Raw genomic sequence first — 24,822 nt, forward strand, 5'->3', positions numbered from 1 at the left:
TAAATTTTGCTCTCACGAAGGAGAATCCGAATGAATAAAGCTAAGCTAATCTAAGTTAAGCTAAGCTAATTAAGGCTAAGCTAATTAAGCTAATTATTACAAACCAAAATAAGAAGCTAAACTAATTAACTAATTATTACAACACTTGAAAGGATTAACTAGTAAGCTAACTAATTAATTTGCAACACAAACGCAAGTGAACTAAGCAATTAACATTCCTAACTATGCTGCCACTACTTCACCTCGGGAAGTGGAAGATGTATATGCCCGGTTTTGGCCCGAAAAGACCTCTGTTTTTCTCTCGAAAGCCTATGTTTGCAGGGTTGAACATTTCTAGAACCTTTCCGCTCCACCTTACCAAAATTCTACTGAGTTTACATTAGTGGCCAGCCGGCCATGGATGAATGTTGCCAGCCAAAAAGGTGGTCTACCGGCCATCTATGATGCATTGCCGGCCATGGATAGTGGCCTGCCGGCCACTAATGCACTGGATCACCATGCTGTAACGGAGTACAAACAGAGCAAAAATAGGGTTTTTCCAAGGGTTGTCTACACAATTCACCTCCTCTTTTCATGGACAAATCCAATGAGTTGTGAACTTAAACCATAAATCACCAATCTAAGCAATTTCATTACATGATGGCTTGTGATTCAAGGTGTACAAGCTCAATGAATACAAAACAAGACACTCAAAAACCATCACCCTATCATGCATGATCAAGGGCAATGGAGACCTAGAAAACTTAAGACATTTCATCACTTTGAGTATGAAATGTCCCAATTTTCCTTGTGTTCAATTAATGTCTAATTGAACACACAACACACAAGTTATTGTCTTGCTCAATTTTAGTCCCAAGTTGTTAGTTACTCATTTTAACTTACTAACCATTCTTTAATCCATTAAGTCCAAAAAGGTAAGTTAGAGTCCTCTAATAGAAAGAAGGATCAAAACACAAGTTGCCTTGGGTATGAAAGAAGTCTCATACCATTGGTAATGAACCCCCAGAGGGATTAAACCATTAAGTATGAAACCTCAATTCCACACTTAGGCAAACAAATGGCTTGAACAACTTTCAAAGCAAAAAGAAGAGCCAACAAAAGAGGGAGGTTGCAGAGGTGATTAGTGCTTAAATGAAGTGCAAAACAATACCAAATCATGCAATCAACTCAAACAAGAGGTGCCTAATGGCCTAAAACACCAAACTTGTGAGGAGTATTACACTACAACCATGCAAAACAAGACTCAACTAACCCAAATAGCCCAAAACAGAGCTCAAGCAGTTTAAAATAGAGGCAAAAACATGCTGGAACAAAGCTACAAAAAGCTAAAGAAAACATGTTAACATGTGGAGTCAACTAGGCTAACAAACAAGACACAAGGAGGGGAGGCTAACCCCTTCAATTTTGGACTTCAAAGCATGTTTTTTTCCATTGAAAATACTCTGAAATTCAGTAGTTAAAGGCCCCAAAAAAGATGATTTAAAGATGGGAAACAAATGTGCAAAAGCCTTACAAACAAGTAATAAAGAATGGTGAGACACCCCTCTAACCTCAAATGGCTTAAAACACCAATTTCAGCCCATTAAAATAGAGATTTTTACAGCTCAAAAGTAGCCCAAAAACAGTGAGAAAAGATGGAGAAACAAGTGTACTAAACCAAGTTAAAATACAAGTGTTATACCTCTTGAAGCCAAAACACCACTTTAGGCACAAATGCAAGCCAAAACCACCTTCAAGAGCTCAATCAAGACCTCAATGGACCTCATCTCAAAGGTGATCACTTTAGGTTAAGGATTGATATGCAAAAGTGAAGTGTAGCTAACAACTAAGCACAAAATTTCAAGAGAGAGATAGAATTTTTGAGTTTTAAATCTTCCAACCTCAAATCATGAGAGAGGGACTCCCTATATATAGAAAACATGAATTCTATACAAAGAGATCCATCCCTCCACGTATGGATAGATACAAGCATCTGTGCAAACAGCTGGCACAAAATATCTGCAGAAAACACTGGTGGCCAGCCGACCAGCATTAATGGCCGGCAAGGCATCATTGATGGTTGGCAGACCAGAAGCTCTAGCTGGCAGCCTTCATAGATGGCTGACAAGCCACCAGAGACTGCAGGGGAGAAAGACCAAGACATGGTCCAAAAGGAGACAAAATGGATGTAAGGTTTGAAGGGCTCAAACCTATGGCACTCCGCTGAGGACTTCGAGAGCTCGGCGAGCAATCAGACTCGTCACCGGATGTACCTACAAGAACATTCAAGTCTTGAAAGGCCGTGAAAAATGGGTTGTCTACAATGGCCTTCAATTTCAGTTGAAAGTTTCAATTACAATAGATAATCCTACTTTCAACAGATATTTTTCCAAAGTTACATATTTTCCATACTCAAACTTGCAAATTCATATCAAACACATAATCACATATATAATTAAGCATAGTACGGGTTGGTTATGACAGACTTTTGAAAACCTTTGCTCTACGGGATTTTCTCGACAAAGTAGGTTGACAGGTTTGACCAACTTTGGAGAACCTCTGTTGGGCGGGATTTGCCCAGCAAAGTGAGTTAGTAGGTTTGACCAACTTTGAAAAATCTTTGCTCAACGGGTTTTGCCCGAAAAAATAAGTTGGCAGGTTTAACCAACTTTGGAAAACCTTTACTCTGCGAGATTTTCCTAGCACAGTAGGTTGGCATGTTTGACTAACTTTGAAAAACCTTTGCTCAGCGGGTTTTGCTCGGCAATGTAGGTTGGTAGGTTTGACCAATTTTGGAAAACCTTTGCTCGGCGGGATTTTCTCGACAAAGTAGGTTGACAGGTTTGACTAATTTTGAAAAATCTTTGCTCGGTGGAATTTTCCCGGCAAAGTAAATTGGCAGTTTTGACCAACTTTAGAGAACCTTTATTGAGTGGGATTTGTCTGGCAAAATAGGTTGGGAAGTTTGACAAATTTTGAAAAATCTTTGCTCGATGGGTTTTGCTCGACAAAGTATGTTGGCAGGTTTGACCAACTTTGAAAAACCTTTGCTTGATGGGATTTTCCCGGTAAAGTAAGTTGGCAAGTTTGACCAACTTTGGAGAACCTTTGCTAGGTAGGATTTGCCCAGCAAAGTAGGTTAGCAGGTTTAACCAATTTTGAAAAATCTTTGCTGACAGGTTTTTCCCAGCAAAGTAGGTTGGCAGGTTTGACCAACTTTGGAAAACCTTTGTTTGGCGAAATTTTCATGACAAAGTAGGTTAGCAAGTTTGACTAACTTTGGAAAACCTTTCCTCGATAGGATTTTTCGGGCAAAGTAGGTTGGCAGGTTTGACCAACATTGGAAAACCTTTGCTCGGCGAGATTTGCCTGGCAAAGCAGGTTGGCAGGCTTGACCAACTTTAAAAAAATCTTTGCTTGGCAAGTTTTGCGTAGCAAAGTAGGTTGGTAAGTTTGACCAACTTTGAAAAACTTTTGCTCGGCGGGATTTTCCTGGCAAAGTAGGTTGGTAGGTTTGACTAACTTTGAAAAACATTTGCTCGGCAAGATTTTTCCAGCAAAGAAGGTTGGCAAGTTTGACCAACTTTAGAGAACCTTTGCTCGGTGGGATTTTCCCAGCAAAGTAGGTTGGCAAATTTGACCAACTTTGGAAAACCTTTGCTCGGCGATATTTTGCTCTGCAAAGTAGGTTGGCAGATTTGACCAACTTTGAAAATCTTTGTCGACCTATTTTGCCCAGCAAAATAGGTTGATAAGTTTGACCAACTTTGAAAAATCTTTGCCGAGCGACATTTTGCCCGGCAAAGTAGATTGGCAAATTTGACAAACTTTGAAAATCTTTGTCCAGCCACATTTTGTCTAGCAGAGTATGTTGGCAGATTTGACCAACTTTGAAAATCTTTGTCGAGCGACATTTTGCTCAGCGAAGTAGGTTGGTAGGTTTGACCAACTTTGGAATTCCTTGCCAAACAGCTTTTGCTCAGCAAGAAGCAAATTGACAGTTTGTCCAACAATGAGATTCCTTACTGAGTGGATTTTTCTCTCCAAGAAGCAAGTTGGTGTTTCAGTAGTGCCTAATTTGGCTAGGTACTCTTTGCAAAAAGTCCTAGCGAGATTAGACATTCTCGGAATAAGTCCTAACGAGGTTAGTCATTTTTGGGATAAGTCCTAGCAAGGTTAGGCATTTTGGAGTAAGCCCTAGCACCCATGTATGGTTCTATCTAGGCGATATTACACGACTATTTTTATCAGAACAATAGAAAGCTTGCACTCTTTCACTGGGTTCAAAGAGAATGAAAGCTTGGGGTCAATTGAGACGGAATAAAAATAACCACAGGAATCATGTGGGTTCCGACACTGCCACGTGGCATAATTGTTGATTATCACATGTACGACAGTTGTCAAATCCTTATCAAACACTATATTAGTGTTTTATGTTATGTATAACTCATCAGGATATGAAATCTTATCGATATAAGAGACCTAAATAACTGGAGATTGTTTGGGGATAGGACTTTTAGAGTATTCCAACTACGTGCTAGCCAAGTCACTGGATATTATAAATATGTGACACCGCCATAGGTTGAGATACACAATTTCTCTCTATGAATTAGTCCATTAAATATTTTGATAATATTGAAGGACTGACTTGGGTGTCGGAAGGCCCCTGACCGTTCGACGGCTAGGGTGTTTTGTCTTGTACGTGACAATCGTGTGATGATGTTGATAATCTTCTTCATTGGATTTTTTTATCAACAAGTACATGATTTTTCTTTGCCCGTACATACATTATTTTATATAATCACATCTCACAAAAAGAAAAACCTGCACAACAATAATACTCTCGAGAAACCTCTAAAGTTTGGATTTATTGCTTAAGTTACTTTTTCAATTGTTGAACAGTAAGTTTTTTTTATGTTTTGACATCATATTACAGATGATTAATCACTTCACACACTGAAATGTATCTATCGTTTGGATGTTTTCATTATTTTTTCTTTTTAGATTTAGATGTTGTTATGTGATTTTTTCTTGGTTAATCATAGTTGAATTTGTTTTATATAGTTGATATTTTAATTTAATTGGGAGTGTTTATTTTATAATTTAATATATATATATATATATATATATATATCATATAAAATCATTATATGATAATCCAACTAGAACATATTTACATTTAATTTTTTTAATAAATTTTATATAATTTCTATTTCTGCATATTTTTATTTTTCAAATGAATATAAAAGAAAATTAAATAGTTAGAATTACTTTTAATTTTATGTTAATAATTTTTCTTCTAATTTAACTATTATTTTTAATACCAAAATAAGTATTTATTTTATTATTTTATAATTTAATACATATAATACAAAATTATGACAATTACACTTTAATAATACGATAATACTAAAATTATCAAAATACACAAATAATTTAACTAAAATTAATATATATATAGGGATTTTTATTGATAAATCTCATTTAGAAGTATTTTAACCTAAGAAGTCCATGAAGGAATTTTTTAACCCATTTAGTCCCATGTATGTATAGTTTTATTCCATAAAGTCATTTTTCTTGATTTACACTATTTTCTTGGACACTTATGCCCTTATATTTAATTTTGATACCCTTCTAAATATTTTTTGAACGGTTAGCAATTTTATGATGTGAACATTTATATTTTAAAATTCACATTGGTAGGAATGTAAAATTGGCCCGTAGGCAGCCCGAAACCGGCCAGCGAGCCGGGGCGGGCCCGGCCCGTTGACAATGTGAATATTCACATTAACATGTTAACATTCACATTAATAGGAGTGTAAAATTGGCCCGCGTCCCGTAGTGGCGCGAAACCCGCCGGCGGCCCAAGGTGGGCCTGGTCCGGCCCGTTGACAATGTGAATATTCACATTGACATGTTAACATTCATATTGATAAGAGTATAAAATTGGCCCGCGGCCCAAGGGCAGTCAAAAGCCCCCCCCGGCCCGGCTCGTTGACAATATGAATATTCACATTGACATGTTAACATTCACATTGATAGGAGTGTAAAATTAGTCCGCGCCCCGTGGCTGCCCGAAACCTGCCCATGGCCCGTGGGCAGCCCAGGGCAGGCCCGGCCCAGCCTATTAACAATGTGAATATTCACATTGACATGTTAACATTCACATTGATAAGAGTATAAAATTGGCCAGCGGCCTAGGGCGGGCCCGACCCGGCCCGTTGACAATGTGAATATTCACATTGACATGTTAACATTCACATTGATAAGAGTGTAAAATTGGCCGACAGCCCGTGGGCGGTTCGAAGCCCGACCGCAGCCCGACCCGTGACATTGTGAATATTCACATTGACATGTTAACATTAGCATTGATAGGAGTGTAAAATTTTCCCGCTGCTCGAAGCTTGCCCGCTGCCCGGGGTAGGCCCAGCCCGGCCCGTTGACAATGTAAATATTCACATTGACATGTTAACAGGAACATTGATAGGAATGTAGAATTGGCCCGCGGCCCGTGGGCTGCCCGAAGCCTACCCACGGCCCGGGGTAGGCTCGTTTGGGTCCGAGCCCAAGCCAGTAGGTCGAGTCTCGGGTCGGGCCGATGGGCCTGGGCCTAGCCTCAGGCTTGGGTCGGGCTTGGGCGAGCCTGGTCGTTTTTTTTAATTCTTTTTAATTTTTTCTACCAAAATTTTATTATTTTCCACAAAAAAAGGCACTAGGCCTCGGCGCGGGCCGGGCCTCGAACCGAGCCTTGAATGGGCCTTAACCGGGCTGATGGGCCGGACTGGGCCGGGCTTCAAAGTGATGGCCCAGGCCCTACCCTAGGGTCTCGGACTAGGCTCGAGCCCGGGCTCAAACGAGCCTTTCCCGAGCCGCGGGCGGGCTTTGGGCAGTCTACGTTCTTTTTGACTATTCCATTAAGTCCTATTTGAGGTAAGAATACCAAAATACCATTTTCATCTACTTATATTCTATTTAGTCTACATTATTTTCTTATGTTTCAATAAGTCCTATGGGAGACATAATTACCAAAATACCCATAATGTGAACGTTCACATCGTCAATGTGAATATTCATATCATCAATGCATAGAGGCCCGGGCTGACCCATATCGAGCCTCGTGGGTGTCCAAAAAAATTCGGGCCGGTTCGGCCCGACCCACGGGTCAAAAAATTAGGCCCAAGCCCTAACCCTGGCATAAGGGTATTCGGGCTTTGGACGGGCCGATGGATCGAGCCTCGGGTCGGGCCGGTGGGCCTGGGCCTAGCCTCGAGCTTAGGTCGGGCTTGGGCGGGCCTGGCCATTTTTTTTAATTCTTTTTAATTTTTTCTACCAAAATTTTATTATTTTCCACAAAAAAAGACATTGCGCCTCGGGCGGGTTGGGCCTCGGACCGAGCCTTGAATAGGCCTTAAGCGGGCTGATAGGCTGGGCTAGGCTTCAAAGTGATGGCCTAGGCCCTAGCCTAGGGTCTCAGACATGCTCGGGCCCGTACCCAAACGAGCCTACCCCCGTGGGCGAGCTTCGAGCAGCCAACGGGCCGCGAGCCAATTTTACATTCTTATCAATGTGCATGTTAACATGTCAATGTAAATATTCACATTGTCAACGGGACGGGCCGGGCCTACCCCTGGCCGAGGGCAAGCTTCAGGCAGCGGGCAAATTTTACACTCCTATCAATGTTAATGTTAATGTTAATGTTAACATGTCAATGTGAATATTCACATTGTCAACGGGTCGGGCCCGCCCCGGTCCGACTCGAATTTTTCCGGGCACCCACGAGGATCAACATGGGCCGGGCCCCTACACATTGACGATACGAACATTCACATTGACGGTGTGAACATTCACATTAGGGGTATTTTGGTAATTATGTCACCCATAGGACTTATTGAAATATAAGAAAATAACGTGAACTAAATGGAACATAAGTAGATGAAAAGAGTATTTTGGTCTTCTTATCTCAAATAGGACCTAATGGAATAGTCAAAAAGAATATAAGTTGGATGAAATAAAACTCTTAAAAAGTGGATTTATCAAAAAAACTCTCATATATATAACTATTCAAATAACAATTTTATTAAACGATAGCACCAATATTATCAAAATAAATAATTAAAATTGTACTTTAATTTTGATTTTAAAATAAAATTAAAATTGTTATTTTATAACACATATTGTACCATTAAATATTTTTTGAAAAAATAAAAGCACGTGCATTGCACGATTCAATTACTAATTTATAAAATATTAATCCTTATACTATATTGGGGTGTCTGTTTGAAAGGATTAGAAGGGGGGTTTGACTCCACCATATAGTCTATTATTTGGTTGAAAATTTGTAGGCCAGATTGAGTTCTACCAAATTATAAATCCCATGCAATTTGTGTTGGTTTTAATTTTTTGAAAACACTTTTTAGAAAATTCTACTTTCTTATTTTTTTTTTTTTTTTACTATTTTTTTAATATTTTAAGCAATTTTTTTAATTTGTAGACACATCTAACATAAATACACTTAAAGTGTAATCTTTGTGAAAAAAAACTTTAAAAAATTCACTATATGCCAAAAATACAAAAAAAAAAAAAAATTGAAAATTCAGTATATTTTTTGTATTTTTGTGTATTTATTAATTTTTTAAAATATTTTTTCACAAATATTTTACTTTTTAGATATATCTAAGTAAGGTGCATCTAAAAAATAAAAATAAAAAATGCTTAAAATTTAAGAAATATTCACTAAAAACAAAAAAGAAACACGAAAAATAAAAATTCAATTTTCAAAAACTGAATTCAGAAAACAAAAACGAAACACACTAATATATATTGTACTCTAATGTCCCGGGGGGACGTGGGATAGGGCGATATGGGTTAGAAATGGTGGGATTAAGTTATAAAATGACACATTTGCTTTCCAAAATTTTCATTATGTATTATATTTAGTAAAATGAAATAAAATAAAATATAAAAATCTCAATTAAAAAATAAAATAGAATAAATTTATTTAATTTTTATTGATGTTTATTTATTTAATTTTTAAATAAATTCTTGTAGATGTTTTATTTTAAATTTTTGTTGATATTTTATTTAATTTCATTATTTATTTTTTTTATTTTTTTAAAATAAATGTATTTAAATTTTTATTTTAAAAATAACATAAGTTTTTATTGATGTTTATTTATTTAATTTTTAAAGAATAAAATAAAATAATTTTTATTTCATCTAGCTAAAAAAATTAAAATATTAAAGGTAAATTTAGTATTGCTATTACATAGTAAATAATTGAAAATGATAAAATAGTCTATTGAACATTTCTCCTGCTTCATAGTATTCCAATCAAATATTGGATTCAATAGGATAGTCATTTCTAGATATCTAATCTCATAAGAAAACAAATATGTAATACACATCATTTTTAATCAAATAGTTCGGAGATTATATTTCTCAAAATTAGCAGTCAAATGAGTTACAATCTCTCATTATTCAATCCGTCTAAATAAACATGGGTTATGAATATTATAACAATATTTATGCTGTCGGCATTTAATAACAATGTACAAACTTTGCATCAATTGCCATGGGCAACCCAATACCTATACTTTTTTGTACCTCATATTTGGATATATTAGCTTGGAAGTATGGCCGCAAACGAATCGACTCGAGTCACGCTTTGCTAAGTTCAAACTCGGCTCGTTTATTTATTGAGCTTGTTTATTGAGATCGAGCTCGGCTCAATAAGTAACTGGGCTCGAGCTTGGCTCGGCTCAATTCGACTCATTAATATTAATGAAACTCAAGTTTGCCTCAGTTCGGCTCGATAAGATTTTTTTAAATATTATTTATATTATTTAATATATAAATAATATATTTATTATATAATTTAAAAAAAGATAAATGAGCTGAACTTTTGTGAGTTTGAGCTCGGCTCATTTATCAAACGAGCTTAATATTTGAGCTCGAACTCGGCTCGTTTACTAATCGAACTGAGCTGAGTTGAGCCCTTAATAAGTCGAGTCGAGCTTGTTCATAAACAACTTAATTTTTTTGTTACATACTAAAATAGGATATATTGTTGTTTTATTTTTTTTGAATCATATCATATTTTATTTTTTTGTATATCTTTTTATAAAAGATCAAAAAGTTATTAAAATAACTTATACCCAAAACATTAGATATAAGATCAGTGCTATTTTTTTTTGGGAGGGGGGGGGGGGTTGTGAATGGATCAGTGCTGTTTAAGTCAACAATTAGCTATAAATTGATTATGTCAAGTAATGATATTAAATTTATCTGGACCGTTATATCATATTCACTATATATATCATATATATTGAAAGATTAGTTTGAGAGAGTGAGAGAAGCTATAGAGCGAGAGAGAGACTCTGAAATGTTTGTATATACATTGATTTACAAAGAGAATGAAGTCTCTCTTTATAGAGAGAAAATTGGGCATTGGATACCAAAGAACCCACTACCACCGAAAGCATACAATTAATAATGATAAAGCTAAAGCTAGTCTAACATAAAGCTATACAATTAATAATGATAAAGCTAAAGCTAAAGCTAGTCTAACATAAAGCTATACAATTAATAATGATAAAGCTAAAGCTATTCTAACAGCCCCCCGCAAACTCAAGGAGGGAAAGCATCAACCAAGTTGAGTTTGGAAACAAGATCATTGAAGCGGCCAGGAGGATGAGCCTTAGTGAAGATATCAGCGGGTTGATCGACTGAAGCAATAGGAAGAAGATGAACAGTTCCACAGGTGACATGCTGGCGAATAAAATGACAATCAATCTCAATATGTTTGGTGCGATCATGAAAAACATCATTGTGAGCAATCTGAATGGCACTCTAATTGTCACAGTAGAGAGGGGTAGGAGCAGATGAAGAAACGCCCATATCAGCAAGGAGCCAGCGAAGCCAGAGAAGTTCCTGAGTAGTATCAGCAAGAGCTCGGTATTCAGCTTCGGTGCTAGAGCGGGCAGTGAGGGATTGTTTTTTGCTACGCCAAGCAAGACGAGAATCCCCTAAGAAGAAACAGAATCCCGTGGTGGAGCGTCGATCCGTAGGATCCCCAGCCCAATCAGCATCGGAAAAGGCACGTAGGTCAAGAGAGGAAGAAGTCGAGAAGTGAAGACCATGGAACATAGTGCCTTTGAGGTAGCGAAGGATACGGAGTAGAGCAGTATAGTGGGGAGTGCGAGGAGCCGACATGTACTGACTGACAATGTGAACAGCATAGGCAATGTCAGGACGAGTGACTGTGAGATAGACAAGACTGCCGACGAGCTGGCGATAAAGAGTAGCATCAGAGAGAAGAGTCCCATCGAGAGGAGTGAGACGAATCTGAGGATCAACCGGAGTAGAGGCAGTTTTGCAATCAGTAAGACCAGCTCGAGCCAGAAGATCGGATGCATATTTGGCCTGGGACAAATAGGAACCAGTAGAATCATGAGAGACTTCAAGGCCTAAGAAGTAGTTAAGAGTACCAAGGTCCTTCATCTCAAACTGTTGGTGGAGAAATTGTTTGAGGTGGAGAATACCAGCTTTATCATCACCAGTGATAATCATATCATCCACATACAGAAGAAGAAGAGTAGTACCATGAGAAGTAGTCCGTATAAAAAGAGCAGAGTCATAGGAGCTAGAGGTGAATCCGAAGTCATGAATGGTAGAACTGAACTTAGCAAACCAAGCACGAGGCGCTTGCTTGAGACCATAAAGAGCACGCTGTAGTTTGCAAACCTGATGAGGTTGAAAAGTGGACCCAGGTGGAGGTTGCATGTAGACCTCTTCAAGAAGATGACCATTGAGGAAAGCATTTTTGACATCCATCTGAAAGAGCCCCCAGTGGCGAGCAGTAGCAACAGCAAGTAAACTGCGAACAGAGGTAAGCCGAGCAACAGGAGAGAATGTCTCCTCATAATCAATGCCATATTCTTGGTTGAAACCCTTGGCAACAAGACGAGCTTTGTAGCGTTCAATAGAGCCATCAGAATGTGTTTTGATTTTGTAAACCCATTTGCAGCCAATCGCAGTCTTGCCAGGAGGAAGATCAACAAGATCCCAAGTATGAGCTTTGTCCAAGGCATGGAGTTCATCAGTCATAACTTGCTGCCAAAGAGGATTAGTACAAGCCTCACGATAGGAGGTAGGTTCATAAGTGGAGAAGGCAGCAGATCCAACAATATAATCACGAAGATGGATAGGAGGTTGAGTTACCCGGCGTGGTCGACCCGTAGGAGGATCGGTGGGAGGAAGAGTCGGTGGAGAAGGAAGTGTGGCAACAAGAGGTAGACCTTCAGGTAGAACAGGCTGGACAGGATCAGGGGTGAGCAAGGGCGTCTCGATGGAGGAGGAACCTGTATCAAAATCAGCAGAGAAAAGATCGATGAAAGGATTAGTAAACAGTGCAGTAGTGGAAAGTCCGGGTAAGTGAAAGGAGGATAGCGAGGAAAACATTTGGTGTTCCCAGAAAACGACATGGCGGGAGATACGAAGACGTTTAGAGAGAGGATCCCAACAGCGAAAGCCTTTATGTTCAATGCCATACCCAAGAAAGCAACAAAGACGAGAGCGAGGTTCAAGCTTGGTGTGTTCATGGGATTGAAGTAGAACAAAACAAGCAGAGCCAAAAACCCGGAGATTGGCGTAAGGAGGGGGAGTGCCATGCAGACGTTCAAAGGGAGTTTGATTATGGATGACAGGGGTAGGAGCACAGTTGATAGTGTAAACAGCAGTGAGGGCAGCTTCTCCCCAAAAGTTTTCAGGACAGGAAGAAGAGAGAAGGAGAGCGCGAGTAGTGTCAAGAATATGCCTATGTTTCCGTTCAGCGCGGCCATTTTGCTGGGACGTGCCAGCACAGGAATGATGAGGCAGTGTACCATGATGCTGAAGAAAGGAAAGGAAATCTGAATCCCGATATTCCATAGCATTGTCAGAGCGAAAAATTTTGATGGTTTTGGAGAATTGGGTGTGAACCATTTGTGCAAATCGATAATAAATGTGTTTAAGTTCAGACCTATTTTTCATGAGAAAAAGCCAAGTAAACCGGGAAAAATCATCAATAAAAACAACAAAATAGCGGGATCCCCCCATAGTAGTAGTAGGGGAGGGCCCCCAAATATCCGAATGTATAAGATCAAAAGGGGCAAGAGAAACAGAAGTACTCTTATTAAATGATAAAGCAGGTTGTTTGGCAAGTTGACAGGGTATACAATCGAAATTATCGGGAATTACATGACCCAACTGTCCACTAGAAACCAAAGACCTTAAACGAGTAACAGAAATATGCCCTAAGCGACAATGCCAAAGATGAAAGGGAGATAATAAGGAAGTAGATGTAGGAGCAGCAATCTGAGGAGAGGCGGGAACATGAAGGTGAATGAGTTCATAGAGACGTCCACGCTTACGGCCGATCCCAATAGTCTGCCCCGTCTGAGGGTCCTGTACCAAACAATCAGTAGCAGAAAAGGTGACAGTTAGACCAAGTTCACATAATTGACCAATGGAAATAAGGTTTAAGGTAAGAGCAGGGATATGATAAACGTGAGGTAGAGATAAAGAAGAGGTGGAAACAGTACCAACATGACGAACAGACATGAGGGAACCATCAGCAGTATGTATTGAGGGAATATGAGGAGATGAAGATAAGGAAGAAAAGATAGTAGAACTGGAGGTCATATGATTACAACAGGCAGAGTCAAAATACCAAGAAGAGTTACCTGGGATTACAGACAAAGCAGTAGGAGGAGGTGTACCAGATGAGGAGAGAAGTTGTTTGAGCATGGCCTCTACATCCGTTGGAGAAAAGTGAGGGGTAGATGGAGCAGGTGACTCAGAGAACCCTGCAGAGGGGGCAGTGTCAGTGTGATGAGACTGATTCCCGGAAGCAGCAGCAGCAGTGTGATAAGACTGATTCCCGAAAGCAGAAGTAGCAGTGTGATGAGACTGGTTGCCGGAACGATGAAAACTTCCCCGGGAAGAGCCACCGCGAGAGGAGTGGCTATTGGAGGATGAGCGGGATGGATTGCGAAAACAATCCTGTTGCAGATGACCAGGACCAAGTTTGTTGCAGTAGCGGCAGGATCTGACGGGGCAATTGACCAGGAGATGGGTTGAAGGAAGGCCCCGATTCTGACAATAGAGGCAAGCAGTTGTCCGCTGGGTAAATGATGGCCGGGACGGAGGAGTGGCAAGAACAGAGTCCACATGATGAGTTTGAAGAGTACCTAGATGAGTCTCCTCTGATAGCAACTCAGAAATGGCTTGTTCAAGAGTGGGCAAGGGATGGCGATGAAGCAGAGAGGCACGTACGGGCTCAAAAGAGGGGGTAAGAGCCATGAGAAATTGCACCAACCTTTGCTGGTTACGATGGTTAGTAAATAAAACTGCATCTTCGGGGTCATGCCAGGTTGGTTCTGAAAGAGCAAGCTGATCCCAAACAGAGTATATTTGAGAAAGGAAGTCATTAATGGACTGAGTGGATTCTTGGCGCATGCGGTGAAGTTGGTTCTGAAGTTGATATTGATGGGCAAGACCAGTAGTCTGGTATCGTTCTTTCAAAAAATCCCAGATGTCTTTCGCAGGAGTAGTTACAGAGTCAAGCTGAAACCGGCCAAATTGAAGACTGATAGAGGTAACAGAGGTATTACGAAACCAGGTAATTATTGGGTATTCTTACTGTCCCATTCCTCAAGTCGGTCTTCATATGTAGCAGTATGAACAGGAGTTTCAGTAGTGGCACTGTCTTTGACTGGTTTAGTCACATCCCCGGTGACAATTCGCCAGAGCTTCTTGCCTTTAAGAAAGGAAGACATGGCCTGGGCCCACAGAACATAGTTTGAACCATTCAGAATAACGGAAATGGGATGGGAGGTGTCAAGACGATCCATAGTACTAGTTAAGTAGGATTAAAGCAACAGGAAGAGACCTGTAGGAGCAAAATTTGGTAAAACAGAGTGTACCAATGAGTCCGGAAGGTCGAAAATAGCCAGAAAAGGCTGCTGGACAGAGATGATGTCAGCGATGATGTCAGCGGCGCACGTTAGCAGAGTGCAAGGAGGAGCACGTTAGCAGGAAGGCGGCGGCGCACGGTAGCGAACAGGCGCAGGCGCGGCGTACAATAGCCGTTTTGGCACACGCGGGTGCAATGTAGTGAAGTGGCGCACGAAAGGCGCACAATAGCAGGCGCGGCGTACGGGAGTGGCAGGGCTGACGTCAGCCGCGGTTGTGTGGGCGCGTGGAGGCGCGTGGCGGAGGTGAGTAGCAACAGATGGCGCGTGCGGGCGCGTGTGAGAGTGGTGGCGGAGCTGGTGACGCGCAGAAGGTAAAGGCGGCGCGTGTGGGCGCGTGGAGGGTGTTCTGAGAACGGGCTAGGTGCCGTTGGAATCGTGAGAAAATTCCGAGCGATTTGATGTATGCCACTGTGTACGGGACTAAACACCAAAATCGAAAATGGCCAGAAATGTAACACTGGGCTCTGATACCATGAAAGATTAGTTTGAGAGAGTGAGAGAAGCTATAGAGCGAGAGAGAGACTCTGAAATGTTTGTATATACATTGATTTACAAAGAGAATGAAGTCTCTCTTTATAGAGAGAAAATTGGGCATTGGATACCAAAGAACCCACTACCACCGAAAGCATACAATTAATAATGATAAAGCTAAAGCTAGTCTAACATAAAGCTATACAATTAATAATGATAAAGCTAAAGCTAAAGCTAGTCTAACATAAAGCTATACAATTAATAATGATAAAGCTAAAGCTATTCTAACATATATAAGCAACATAACACAAAAAGGATAAGCTCCCCTCTATATCTCATCTCTTTATGTTCTTTTTATAAGTTTCAATCCAAACCCGTATTCGCTGATCCGAATCGTCTATGTCGTAGTCCCCATAATAAAGGTTACTCATGCAAAAAATCAACTTCATCAGAAAATTGTAAATACAAAATAAATCACATTTTATTTTATAAAATGAATGGTAGATATAATTAAATTTATACCATCATTTTATAAAACAAAATACGATTTGGTCCTATATTTATAGTTGTCCAATAAAACTAATTTTTTGCATGAATGACCTTCATTGCGGAGCTTACGAGATAGACGGTTCAAATCATCCGAATTAAAACCCATAAAAAGAGTATGAAGAGATGAAGTATGCAAGGGGAGTTTACCCCAACACAAAACTCTATTTTTTCCTTTTCTGACTCATAAATGACAAAGATCACCACAACGAAGTATTGTTTCCTTAATTCTCTACTCTTATCATCTGTGTCTCTATTTCATCATACAAATTATTTGTTTGATGTTATTAATGATTTGGACTCAAAGCATTTTACCTCTCTACCGTTAACAAAGACGTCTGTTATGTAGTTTTGACAATTTTGTAATTTACCTCCATTCCATTAAAAAATCCGTTTAAATTAAGAGAGTTCGATTTTTAAATGAGTTGACGTGAAAATAAATAAATAAAATTTAAAGTAGAAGGACAAGAATATCAATTAACTTCATTTGCTCCCTCGAAAATTATGAAAGCCTAACCCTAGGTATTGAGTCACATCTTTTGCCACCAGTTACCCTCTCCACCCCTTCATTCTCACCACACGCATCTTTCCAGCACCACACCATCCATTTCCTCTTTCCCATCTATCCTCTTCCACTCAACCACCAACCCTAATCACCTTCCATTCCATCATCCATGTCACCACCCCCTCTGATTACATGAATTTGTCATTTGATTCAATGATTTTGGTTGTTTGATGGGTGCAAAAGAAGGATCTATGATTCTGTGTGATGGGGAGGGCAAAATGGATGCAATAGTTTGTAATATATATACATGTTATTGTTGGAAAATTTGAATTTAAATTTACTCCTATGGTTGTGTCTCTTGAGATAGAAGGGTGTGTCCTTTTGAAGAGTCACAACCTTTCTGAAGAGTCACATAGAAGTCTATATATTCCATCACCATCACTTCAATTAAAAAAAGGGAATTATTATTTTCCTTTTCACTTTGCATCTATTCTACATGTTTTTTGAGTCTAATTTTCCTATAAAGAGAGTACATGCATAGCAAAGTTTGTTAGGCTTGCAATAGTAGTGCTGCTAGTGCAAGACATTGATCGTTGTATCCTGGGAAATAGACGTCTATTGAATCCTAAGCACCGGTGGGAGGACGAATCTGTCTTAAGGAAAGAGTGTCACACACTCGACTCGATCAGGTTTTATCTATTTATGTACTGTAAGTTTTATCACGTTATTAGGTTGATTTATTTCAGTTTTTGGTTTTGCCCAAAAATCGTTTGCATAATTTTAAATTATATTTTACATATAGTTTGGTACTAATTTTTCTAACAATTATAATGGCAAGAGAGGCACATGACATGATGGAATGCTAACGACAAGAGATATGTTATATATGGATTGTCTATAGATAGGGGTGTAAATTTGGTTCGGTCCATGTCGGGTCACGCGGGCTCCCGTCAAAATTCGAGCTGGGCTGACCCACAGATTATAAAATTATGCCCAGACCTGAACATTTTTTTATTTTTTTCATCAAAATCTTATTCTTTTTCACAAAAAAAATGACATTGGACCTCGGGTGGGTCGAATCGGGTGGGTTTTGAGTGGGCCAATAGGTTGGGCTCACGGGCCAGACTTCAAAATGACTACTCAAGCCCAAGATTCCGGGCTGGACTCGAGTCCGAACCTAATCGGGCCGGGTCCACTTCGGGCCGCAGCTGAGTTTCAAGCTATTCATAGGCCGCGAGTCATTTTTACATCCCTACCTACATATTTAAACAAAATATATTATATGTATGTATTTGTATTATAAATAATATCATTGAAATTAGAAATAAATTTAAAAGATTAGAAATTAGGGAATTAATATGAGATTTGATTAGTTTGTTGTGCCTGAATTTTTCCTAGCCTTGGAAGAGCATGTGTAGCGTGGGTTAGGAACAATTTTAACTTCATGCAGCAAATCGATTACTATTGACCAAATGTAGTGCAAAAGGTTTTGCAATGGAGTCGCCACCTAACAAGAGTTTCGGTACTAACTTGGCCTAATTTGTTGGAAAAGTCACGGTACTAACAAAAGTATTCGAAGTATTAGAATTTACTGACCTCGTTGTGAGTATATTAAGGCCTCTTTTAGATGGTTAAAAATTAAAAATTAATTTTTAATTTATTTTGAGTTATATTATTTTTTTATTATATATATATATATATATATATATTTAAAAAAATTATAAAAAAATCAACTTCTAACTAATTTTCCAAAAGCAATCCTAAATAAAGGACTCCACATTTTGGTTTGAGAAAACAAAAGTTGGGATCAGGGGCGACTCTGCTGGCAGTTTGAACACTCTGAATTTTTATTTATTTATTAGGGAATATAAGTCTTATTAGGGAGACTTATACTACATATGATCCTATTAAAAAATTTATATTTCCATAAGTCCTGTGTGAAGTTTGTTGACACATTTACCTTCAATATTAGTTGTTAATATCATAAATAATGGTAAAACCATATATAAAAAATTGAATGTTACCATAGATTAAATTTTCGAAACGTAACGTGACACCTACAGAAACGTAACGTAACGTGACTATATCAGATGGGACGTTATATAAACGTAACGTAACGTGGCACCTACATAAACGTAACGTAACGTAACGTGACACCTACATAAACGTAACGTAACGTGGCACCTATATAAATGTAACGTGACGTGACACCTACATAAACGTAATGTAACGTAATGTGACACCTACATAAACGTAACGTAACGTGTCACGTTATGTTTCGCAAACTACTAAGTTTTTGATTTTTTTAATTGAATGTGAAAATGTTACTTTCTATGGTAACATTCAATTTCCGATATATGGTTTTGCTATTATAGTGTATAATAGTATATTAACACCATTTATTTACAACTTATAGGATCTTGTGGAATATATTCCTATCTAAATAGGACTTGAGACTCTATAAGAAATTACACAGGACTTAACATAGTATAAGTGCCCGAAACAGGACTTATAAATAAGTCTCCCTATTTATTATATATATGTAATTCGAGGTAATAATTTAATATTGTTTTTTAGTGTTTTTAAAAATAGTTTGCATTAAATTATTACTATTTATTTTTTTCTTTTTATTTTTTTCATAAGGCTGTCATTTATTATAGTTTTCTTCAATCCCAACTCTAAATTCTCTTTTTGAAATTTTTATTTTTGTAATAATATAGTTTAGAATCAATTTCTTATCAAATTTGTTTTCTTGATACTTATTTTATTGAAGGATCGAGACTAATAAAACTTTCATATGATATTTGAAATTAATAAACATAATACAATGATGGTAGGGAAGCAATACATAGTTTGTCAATATCTCTATATTATTATTAGTTGATTTGTTATATTATATTATCAATTTAGAGCCCATATGATTTAATTCAATGTCTACAACTTTAGTTGCATATGACAATTTTTTCTTTGAGTAACCTATATAATTTTTCAAAAATGACTTAGACCCCCAGCTGGGGGTGCTGGGGGTCGTCCGTGATTGGGCAAAAAAACTTTTTTTTTTTTCAGCCAACCCCAGGCCGACACGTGGCACTGGGGGGTCGCTGGGGGTCGTCCGTACTGGGGGTTCGAAGCATTGTTGATAATTTTTTTGTTGGTGTATAATAATTAAAGCTATCATTTGTTATATTTCTTCAAATACAATTCAAATAATTTGTCATCATTTTTTTAAAATAAAATGGATTAAAACTATTTTCTTATATAATTTTTATAACCCTACAAAGTTCTTATCTTAATTTTTTTTTTTTTTTTTTTTTTGTAATGCTGTTGGAACTATGCATATATTATTCAAGTTATGGAGAAAATGATTATGGGGAAGGATTTATACTTTGATATGATATGTATGTGTCATTAATAGAGGAGACCAAATATAAAGAGTTGCTAACATGATCAATTAATAATTTATTTGAGAAATTCTATTTATGAATAGGATAACAAACTTATATTACAATTTTTTAAAAACTATTTAGAGATTATAATTAAAAGTTGAGATTTATTTATAATTTGATCCCACAGTAAGAATATAAACCACTGATTTAAAAATCTAAGTAAATTTATGATAATTTTTTTGAGTTTATAGAATTTCTCTCTTTTAATGTGTTTTTTTTTTTTTTTTTTTTTTGGCATGACACTGTAGTTTGATACAAGTTATTTATGTTATCAAATGATTGTAATCTTTATAATTAATAATTTTTTATGCATATCAAATTTTATTGTGAAATTTTGTAGATTAATTACTGTTAACATCTACCAGGATGGCCTAAATCATGGCTTGCCACTATTAAAACATAATTCAAGATTAGAATGATTTATTTGTCACACAAAATATATATAGTCTATTTTTTCGTGCATCTCATGGGTTACCGTTAGTTTATTTATTATATCTATGTAATTCAATTTAAAACTTTGTGTTGAACATTTTCACTCACTTTTCTGAACACCCATCACAATTGAACACTCACCCAACCCATTTTCTAAACACCCAACCCAGCTCAGCCCATAACCATTTAATCAATATATATGCTTTGTGACATACGACATGTTTTGGAGTTTTGCTTTTTCAGTCTGTTTGGAAAGTAGGTTAAAAATTGATTTTTTGACGATTTTTTTGAAAAAAAATGCAAAAATTAGAGAGATGATATGATCTAAAAAAGTTAAAAAGTCAAAAAACTAACTTTTAACCGAGTTTCCAAAATCAGCATCATTGATAAAATTGTGTAATTTTGCAATTCCCAACAAATATACCACTTGAATGTTAATATTGATTAACAGTTTTATAGCTAATCTCAATTTGAATTAAATGAGCTTTTCTTATTTTTTTCATCATACTAGTGATAAAAACAAAATATATTTATGTAAATTTTTGTATTTACATTTTATTTTTTGAAACAATGATTTCAATATATTAGAATTTTATTTTATTTTATTTATTTGTGTGTAATTTGAAAAGTGTAAAAAACAAAAAATTAAATTTCTGAATGCCTACTCTAATTTTTTTTTTTTTTTTTTTTTTTTTGGCAATACTCGCTATGAACATCCTAAAAAAAACTCCTAAATGGTTTAGGCACCCTATTACGATAATTAATTTTCTCAATTTGACTTCTTGCTTCAATGGATCAATTTTAATTTTAAAATCATAAATATTATTACTGTTATTATTATGATTGTCATCATGTTTACTATTATAATTAGTTTGGTTTACATTTATATGGGTGTATTATTAGGTATTTCTGTCCAAGTCTGCAAATGGTAATGTAAAGATGAAGATGCGACCGGGCCTAACGTTGGTAGCCTTTGCATTTATTAGGGTTTAACATGGTTTGGATTGGGATAAAATTATGGTTAATCCGTTATTTACGATTTTTAAAAAATTAGAATCAATTCAATCCGTTTAAATTGTGGAATCCATTCGAACCAATCTATTTAAACACAGATTAGATCAATTTAGGGCCATGGATTCACATAATTTAAAAATATATATATATATAACTTTTTAATTTCATAAAAACATAAACATAGCATCATATTAGTTCTACAATAACAACATGTTTTTCTATAATAGCGTCATACTGTTTTAGAATTTAAACAACCATAAAAAAATTAGTTTTATAATAAGTATTTAGATCATTACAAATTAAAACTAAAAACCAACAAACAAAAGCAATAAAAGAAAATACTATGCGGGTTTAGATTTTGGTTTAGATTTTATATAGAATAAGAGAAGCTACTATGCGGGAGAGTAAATAATATAAATATAGTCTATTTGTATACAGTTCGGATTGATTCCAATCCGGAACCGTGGAGTTCAATCCGAAACCGACCATAGATTTTTAATTTTTGAATCCAAAATCGAATCACGGATTCAAAAAATCAATCCAAAGGTACTAAGTTAAACTGAATTGATTACAAATTTTAAGATTCCTTTCTCAGGCCAGCATTCATGATTAGAATCCAGTCATGTAATTTGGGATAAAATAAAGTCCAATGGGTTGATGGCACGTACAGTTATGCAAACTGAAATTGTTTGGAAATAATTTAAATAAATATATTTATTTAAAATCTCTGGACATTCTCAAAAGTAGGGAGTTAAAAAGATGACCGAACTTTGGAATGACTTGTTAGAGCATCTCCAATGCACTAGCCATATAATACTTGTTAGTTAAAATACCTAGTGTGATTTATTTTTTTCAATTCCAATGCACTAGGCATATGATTAGGCATTTTGGCTCAACTCATATTCACTAGCTACATGTAGCTAGCCTTCAACGCTAGGCAAAATGTATTCAATCATTAGGATCATTTCCCTCCATCTTTGTTGTTGACGTGGCATTCTATAAAATTAATAGTATTTTGGATAAATAGGTAAAATAAAGAGCATGGTTGGAGTAAAAACATAAAACAGTTGATAGGCAAAATAAAATATATACTTTATAGTAATATTTAGATAGGTAAAATACCTACTACCATTAGAGATGCTCTTACGTATTTGTGAATGGAATCAAGTTCTAAAATAGGCGAAACCATAATTCACACAACGATGCAATAGAAAGAAAATCTTGAAATAGAACTGGCAGAGCAACAACTATGTTTAAAAATAGAGTGGTGCAATATGTTTTGATTAGTATATCAATTAGTATATCAATATTAGTTATGACATTATTATTGATCATATTCATTATACAAATTACAAATATCAAAAATATCTTAAATTATGATACATCTTAAATTATGTTACATCATCAATTAATACACTAATTACTACACTAATTGGTGTATATAACATTAGTCTTGAAAATAGAAAAATTATTTTAAATACAAAGCTTTGTGGCCTCACATTGCTACCACTATCAATATCATGCATAAGAGTGTAAAAATGACTCATCGGTTCGAAATGCGTCCACGGCCCGGTTAGACCCGACCCATCTAGGCCCAAGCTCAAGTCCAAGTCCGAATTCTTGAGCTTGGGTCTGAGCTGTGTGTTTTCTGGCCAGGCCTAACCCACGGCCCACCTAACTCGCTTGTCTCCCAACGTCATTGTAAAGCTATTAAAAAAAATGGCCAAGTCTACCTCAAGCCCGGGCCCGGGCCCAGGCCCAGGCCCGTCTTGTCCTATCCCGTCTCGTCCCGAGGCGTGAGTACCCTCTGGGCTTACAATATGTCTGATGGCAGGCCGACCCAAGCTCGGGCGGGCTGGGTCATTTATATATCCCTAGCCATGCATCATGTCCTCGTAGAATTTTATTTTATTTTTTAAAATTTCATCTTATATATATCAAACAACTTATTATAGTTCAATACTTAAATTTTTATCAAATAAAATTTTAATTAACAAAATTCATCATTCAATAAATAATTTTACCAAACATCTCAATTTTACTATATTTTCTCGTAATTGGATATCTAAAAAAATTTCCCAAATAACTGTGGTGTTTCTAGAATATTCACTAAAGGGTTGTTTGGAATGATCTAAATAAGTGCACTTTTTAACGTTTTATGAAATATGGGTTGGGTTTGAAGTGATGCGATAGAGAAGTTATATAACTTAAATAAGATGATGTGACTTAAATAGGATAGTGACTTTTTAATTTTTTAACTTTTTTAGATTATGACAAACAAGGCCTAAATATTGTGACCATTTAGCAATTTAACGAATCTCTCCAAAGCCTTGGAATCGTCGTATCGTAGTCTTCTGACTAAAAATCGCATCTCGATGCATGGACGTTAGCCCACTCAACCCGTCTGGTCTAATCATAATTTTTTAAGATTTGAGAAGGTTGATTTAGTTCATAGAGTTGAACTACGTTAACATTTTTAATCGAAAATATTAATGGATTGGATTTGTATGCCCAACCCGACTTGACTCGTTATTAAATTAATTATTTATTTATAATACATTAAAATATATATTTTTTGTTGAAATATAAATTTTATCTTTGTTAATTTTATTGAAATTTACATTTATGGTGATACGTGATTGAATTTATTTAAGAAATTATTCAATTTATACACAATTTTTTTTTAAATTTATAATGATATCAATATATTTATTTTAAAAATATCAATTTAATTATTGAATGATTTGATTTTTTTTAACATATAACCCAATGGTAAAATTGAGATTTATAATTATTTTTTGAATCGAACTTGAATAGATATAAAGACCCGATGTTAGGGCCGAACCGAACTTGGGCAGACACAAGGTCCTTTGTTATGCAATACCAGTTAGGCTTGAACCCGGCCCGGCCCGGCCCGACCCAACATTTGTACACCTCTCTCTCTCTCTCTCTCTCTCTCTCTCTCTCTCTCTCTCTCTCTCTCTCTCTCTCTCTCACACACACACACACACACACACACACACACACACACACACACACACACACACACACATTGTCACCTTGTGAAAAAAACAAATGATTGCAATTTCTCACCTAAGTGAAAAAAAGAAAAAAAATGATTATGATTTCTTACCATTATTGTTTAAGTGAATAAAAGAGATGAGAATGTAATTTCTCACTTATCTTGTTTGGATAATAAGAGAGAGAAAAAATTATATATTTCATTTTATCAAAATAACTTTTCATATTAATAAATTATATTTTTTATAGAATAATCTTAGGGTTAAGCACCAATAAATCTCAAAATGTAATCTTGTGAACTGTTTAGTCCTTTTTTTTTTCCTCTCATGAATCCAAATGTCCCATTAAAATAGAAATTACACAAAATGATCATTTACATGTTTGGGTTTAATTT

The sequence above is a fragment of the Camellia sinensis genome, chromosome 5 (assembly GCF_055761805.1).
Source record: "Camellia sinensis isolate YWXY chromosome 5, ASM5576180v1, whole genome shotgun sequence".
Lineage (NCBI taxonomy): Eukaryota > Viridiplantae > Streptophyta > Magnoliopsida > Ericales > Theaceae > Camellia > Camellia sinensis.